Here is a 6489-nt window from a genome sequence, read left to right on the forward strand (position 1 = left end):
CAGCGAAATACTGTTACCCACCACATCCTCCCAGATGTTCAGTCATTGGGTTGTTTGCACCATACAGCTGTGCTATGAGCTATCCAGTAAACCTCTGCCTCAGACCCTCCCTCCAGGCTCACGCTACATCTTCAGCCTTTGCCAGGAGCTCTGCAGAGCAGCCACCTGGCCACAAATCAATAATGTTCATCAAGCACTATGACCTTGATGTGTTAGCTTAGCATGACATTTCCTTTGGAAACCCGTTCTGCACTCCTTATTCCATAAGGCACCTGCACTAGCCTCCTGGTAGGTCAACAGGTTGCTTGCCTATATCTGGCCTCGGCCACACGGGTAGGAAAATGCGAGGGGGTGGCGTGGCTGTTTGCCCCGGAGCAAACTAACGCGCAACTGCGCAATCAGGCATCGGGTTGAGGTCCCGTTGAGCTCTCGTGGTTAGGAAGGAGGTGTCGATCACACGACGCGGCAAAGAAGCGGATTGTTGTGGGGTTTTTTAAAAAAACTGAAATATGCACATGCTCCGTTGGGTGCTTGTGCGCATCCATGGAGACTTGGGGGGGGGGGAAAACTTTTTGCGAGGGGACATGGGCGGACGCCGGAACTGACACTGGAAACGCAATCAGACGCCGGCCCTTGCCCCGCGGTTTCCGGAAACTAGTACCTTCGGCGGGAAGCCTCGAGTGCGCCACAGGAGTTCTACGCTTCCCAGATGTGGCGGTGAGATCGCACCCAGAAAATCCGCCTATCTTCCGTCTCTCTAGTGTGCCTAATGCTCCATGTGACCGGGGCCTCTGTTCTTCAGGTGGTCATCTGTGCCTTCCAGACAACCTGGCTTCCTTCCCTGCAATGGGTGCCTTTAACTTGTTGTGGCTTACTCATTGTATCAAAACAAACTGAGTGGAAAGGTCAAACTCCTCCCCCTCGGAGCAGGCACAGTCCAAGGCCGAGCTCCTGAGAGGGAGGTCTTCACATCCAAAAGCTAGGTGAGCTCTAGAAGTTTTTCATTTGTTGCTCTGCAAGTGCAAAGCACTTCAGTGTGAATAGACAGATTACCACTTGGAGAACAACAGTCACAGGTAAATAACCTGCTTTCCTCTGTATTTAATGTGGGAGGGGGAGGTGAAGTCATCATGTGCCTAGGGCACCCAAAACTACTGCCTCAGGTCTGAGTTTGGCTGGACTACAGCAGCACTCAAATATTCAATCATTAGTACATTGCCATTTAAGCCTATATACACATTCCATGGGAACTGTAATTTCAAGGGCTTTGCTCTACAGCTGTAACCCAAATTTATTAGAAATCCCATTTAACAAAGTAGGACTTATTTCTGAGTAAACAAACATAGAATCTGGCTGCAAGGTTGTAACCCTGTGCACATCTGTGGTGCAGGAAGGCTTACTTTGGGGAAAGATTGTGCTGTTCAAATGCAGTCTAGCTACACCACAAGCATTGGGTATTTTACTACTGACCTCTGTGGGAAGTAGCTTTTGATTATACCATTCAGCAGTTTGGCACTCTCAAAATCTAAACAAAAGAAGAGACTCATTCTATCTGGCTCATTCACTGACCAACTATAAAGAATCCCCATTATTTACTACAGAGACTACCTTTTTTTAAAAAATGTTTCATTGCACAACTGCAGTTTCAAATCTATGCAACATAGATGGGGATGGGACTCCAGCATAATATTGCATTGTATCAGGATGTGGTCAAGACAAGCATAAAAACAATGCTCTTTAATGTACATACCATTAAGGCTTTTAAACACAATCCAAAGGATTCAGATGCTGAATTCCCTTAGGCACTTCCGAAAACATCCCAGCTAAGTGCTGTAGCATATACTTCTATGTATAATCAATATAACAGATATGAACTGCAAAAAATGCAAATCACCTAAAAGAATACTTATAAACTATTCTCTTCACGGTCGCAGTTTTTAATCAGGTTGAATCACTAAATCATTCCACTGAAGCTACAGCTCAGAACTGAACTGGAACAGAGGTTTTGGTGATATTCACATTTATTTAATCCATTCATTAGTCAAGGGCAAATTATTAACAAACTACTACCCACTTCTTTTGAGTGCTATTTTCTTTCTGGAAAATACGGAAATAGCTTGGGCTGATTTTTAAGAAACAGCTGCTACTTTCTAGGTGGCTTTGTTTTAGAGAGATGACAAGACCGCTTCACACTTCTGAGTTATTTAGCAAGACGTCATTTGCTGCCTTGTGTTTAGAGTTTGCTGCCCCCTTTACAAGAGTGAAAAATGGACACACAAAGCCACAAGCTTAACCTAAAGTGACCTGACATCTGATTGCTTATATGAGTGATTCGCAGACTTCAGCAACCCAGGGAGCAGGATTCCATATCCTCCCCCTGGTCCCTCACCAAGGACCACCACACACCAGACAGCCCTTTTTTAAAGCACGTAACAAGCCATATGTCCCAAGGAAGTCTCTGTCCTTTAGTGACCTCGAAAGTATACAAGGAGAACCACAACAGCAGCACTTGAAAAGCAACTTTAAAGTACTGTCTGTCCATGGCCTACAAGGCCAGGTCTTAAAGGGAAGCTGACTCTATAGGGCCACCGCTCCATAGGCACTGATCCAAGCACTAATCAGTTTCACCATTTGATTGGAAGGGACTCAGTGCCAAAGACAGGGAGAAAATGACCCTGCCTTATTGGTGAAGAACTTCTAGATAGAGCCTGGTTGAACAGCAGTTGAAGAGTGGCATAGGAAAACTGTAAGAGCTGCTTGTAGAAATAATAGAAAACTAGAAAGCACACAAAATCTGAACTTCTGGTATTCAAATGAAAACCACCATTGGCTGTTATCATCTATGGATGCAGACTACAATTGCATTACAGAGGCTAAATAACAACAACAACAACGATAATGATAATGATGATGATGACGACGACGACAACAACAACAACAACAACAACAATAATAATAATAATAGTTGTATGGCATTTGTGTGGAATAGCCAGGAGATCCTGGGATTGTCTGGCAGCCACAAGTTCTAGTTCTTAGCATTGTGTGGACAGCTGGACTTGTTTTTTTAGGGGCTGAGAGAGCTCTGAAAGAGCTGTGACTGGCCCAAGGTCACCCAGCTGGCTTCATGTAGAGGAGTGGAGAATCGAACCCAGTTCTCCAGGTTATAGTCTGCTGCTGTTAACCAGTACACCAAACTGGCTCTCTATTACAGAGGCTGTAATACAGAAACTAGTTTATCCAGAGGTTTGTAAACATCCTAAGATGTGGAAGAATATAAGAACATAAGCAGATGAACATAAAGAGGATAATAACAAGTCTTCACGTGTCTGTTCAGGTTGTCATGTCCTGGTGGGCCTCTTTGGGAAAGGAATTCTGAAGTTGCAGCCCTACCAGAATGGAAGATCAACTCCACAAGAAAAGTGGGTTGCCACAGTTTGGACACCTATTGTAGTTATGGTGGTTAGAGTGCTGGACTACGACTGGGGAGACTCAGGTTGAAGACTGTGATGTAACTCACTGGGGGACCTTACTCTCCCTCATTGTACCCTCCTTCACAGTGTGGCTGTGAGGATAAAGTGGAGAAGAGGAAAAAGATCTAGACCAGGGGTGGCCAAACTTGCTTAACGTAAGAGCCACATAGAATAAACATCAGATGTTTGAGAGCTGCAAGACATTAACAAATACGACATGTTTTAACTGGGAAATATGCAGATTTGCTTTCTATTAAAATTAAACGAGACTGCCAAAAGTAATAACAAAAATGGTAAAAGCAGATATTGACAATGATATTTATTTGTCCAATTACGTTTGTTTGCTAATGATATTTAGCTTCCCCAGCCGCCCTGCTGGGAGCCACAAAACATGTGTGAAAAAGCCGCATGCAGGCTCCCGAGCCACAGTTTGGCCACCCCTGATATAGACCGCTTTGAACTCCTTGGAAGACGAGCAGGATAAAAACATGATTGCATTGACAGTCTCAAATAATGGTCTGGAGAAGGGAGAGGGATGAACTAAGGCCTCTTGTTGTGCCCTATTGGTAATTTCTTAGCGATATAAATCCCCACATTTAAAATGGAACATATGACCCTCTAGTTGGTGTAGGGTAGCTAGCCAACCTCCAGGCGGGTCCTCAGGAGCCCCCCAAATTACAGCTCATCTCCAGAGATAAGTTCCCCTGGAGAAAATAAACGCTTTAGCGGGTGGACTCTATGGCATTGTGCCCCACTGAGGTCTCTCTCCTCCCCAAATCCTGCCCTTTCCCATGCTTCATCTCCAAAATCTGCAGGAATTCTCCAGCCCAGAGTTAACAACCCTCATAAGGCTACCGGCTTCCAGACAGGACCTGGCATTCTTCTGGAATTGCACTGGATCGCTAGACTACAGAGGTCAGTTCCCCAGGAGAAAATGACAGGCTTCATGGCACCACATCTCCACCAAACTCTCTCCCCTCTCAAAATCCTGTCCTCCCCAGCAGTGTTCCCTCTAAGCTGAGTTAGTGTGAGCTAGCTCACTGTTTTTTAGCCTCCGGGTCACACATTTTTGCCTTAGCTCAGGAAGGAGGGCTCCAGAGCAAACTGATTCATGCAGTTTGATGTATATGGAGTAGGACCTATAGACCACATCCATTTCACTAAGAATGTATTCCGCTTTCAGATTTGTAACTGGGGCTAATGCTTCACTCAGCAGCTCCTTCAGATTCTCTCCTTTTAATTCTGGGACCCCTTGAAACCGAAGAACCAGATTTGCTTTTTCCATTTGTAGTTGTAAAAGTTGTGATTCTTCTGCAGCTTGTTTCATTTCCAGCTTTTGCACCTTTTTCTTAACTTTTTTGGTGTTGGCATCCATTTTCTTCACCTTCTCAGCTGTTTGGTCCATTATTTTTAAAGACTCAGTCAATTGGAGCTGCTGAGACGCCAGATTCTGAGTTATTGTGTTTTTTTTTAAACCCCCAAGAGGGTAATCTTATTGGTTTTTTAATAGACTACATAACTACAACAGAAAATATAGGAAGGGGGACTACAACTAGGGATAAAGAAAAGATACCCACACTAACTAAAAACCCAAGAGTAGGAGATCATTTCCGTGTTAATCTACATGTTAGTCAATACGTGTTAGTATAACAATATACTTGTGAGTTATTTTTAACTACTGCTTCAATGTTAATAATTTTAATATTTTGAGAACACTTCTTGAGCATCTTCTTATTTTCATAGGGCTATTTTCAGAGTCCTTCTGCCCCTTACTTCTGTCTTCTTTCTCTGAAATCATACACTGTTTTGCTTGCTCCCGCACCCGCACCCACTTCCTTTCCAGAGTCCTACCCCATTCCAGAGGTAGCAGAGTCACTCGATTTTGTTTCTTCATCTTTGAGTTCTGCTTCTGGCCCCAGCTGTCGTCTCAAAAATTCCATTGCTTAACAACTTAACAAAATCAGCAAATCCAATGACGCCACATGCTGGAAGAAGTGTGGTCAGATAGGCTCCTACATCCACTGTTGGTGGAGTTGTCCAAGGATCAACCAATTCTGGAAGGAGATAACTCTGTGCGTACAGGAAATAACCAACCAAAGGCTCTCCTTCACGCCAGAACTGATACTGCTGAATAAATGGGATGACTCCATGGTGGAAGACAAGAGAAACCTCACATCACTACTATTAGCAACGGCTAAATTAACAATAGCCGCCCTTTGGAAATCCCCTAATCCTCCCACATTATCTTTGTGGCATGAATCCAGGAGGCCCAGGCTTCAAGTAACACTATGGCTAGGAAATTTAGGCGGCTCTGGTCACCAATAGTGAATTACATGACGAAACATGAGATACTGCCCACTAATCACTATTATCATAGATGGTTGTTCTTATAATGTGACCAGCACTCCTGCTAGCAGTTTAGAGGATTGCGCCCCCACCCACTGTACGGTCCACATATTTGGGCGCTAAAGTCCTGAGTATACATGAAAGGCAATTGGTAAATTAGAACCATTAGGCACACTGAGGCTATGACTGGGGATCTCTCTGGTCAATAATGTTGATAATGTACATTTTTTTGTAAGTTATAATGTACTGTGTATGAGTTCAACCCTTCCTAGGCATTTGACTGTACTTTTGAGTAAAAGAATAAAAAATGTATTTAAAAAAAAAAATTCCATTGCTTTAAAGATGGAGTCAATCTTCTCTCTCTTATCATTAATTTTAAAGATGACACCTTCAGGGATCGCCCAGCGATATTGTATTCTGTTTGTCTGAAGAAATGGGATTAATTCTTTGTAGCTCTTCCTATTTTGACGGATTTCAAATGAAATGTCTTTTAGAGTCTTAATATTTGTATTCCCAAACTTCAGTGGATTTGCCAAAGTTGCCTTTAATATAACATCTCTGGTCTGTCTTCTTGCAAACTTGACTACAATCTCTCCAGGCAGGCTATTTTTTTTAATGTAATTAGAGTATACCCGATAGGTAGACTCTATATCTTTTATTATTTCCTCCGCTG

The sequence above is a fragment of the Gekko japonicus genome, unplaced genomic scaffold (assembly GCF_001447785.1).
Source record: "Gekko japonicus isolate JY-2015 unplaced genomic scaffold, Gekko_japonicus_V1.1 scaffold2272, whole genome shotgun sequence".
Lineage (NCBI taxonomy): Eukaryota > Metazoa > Chordata > Lepidosauria > Squamata > Gekkonidae > Gekko > Gekko japonicus.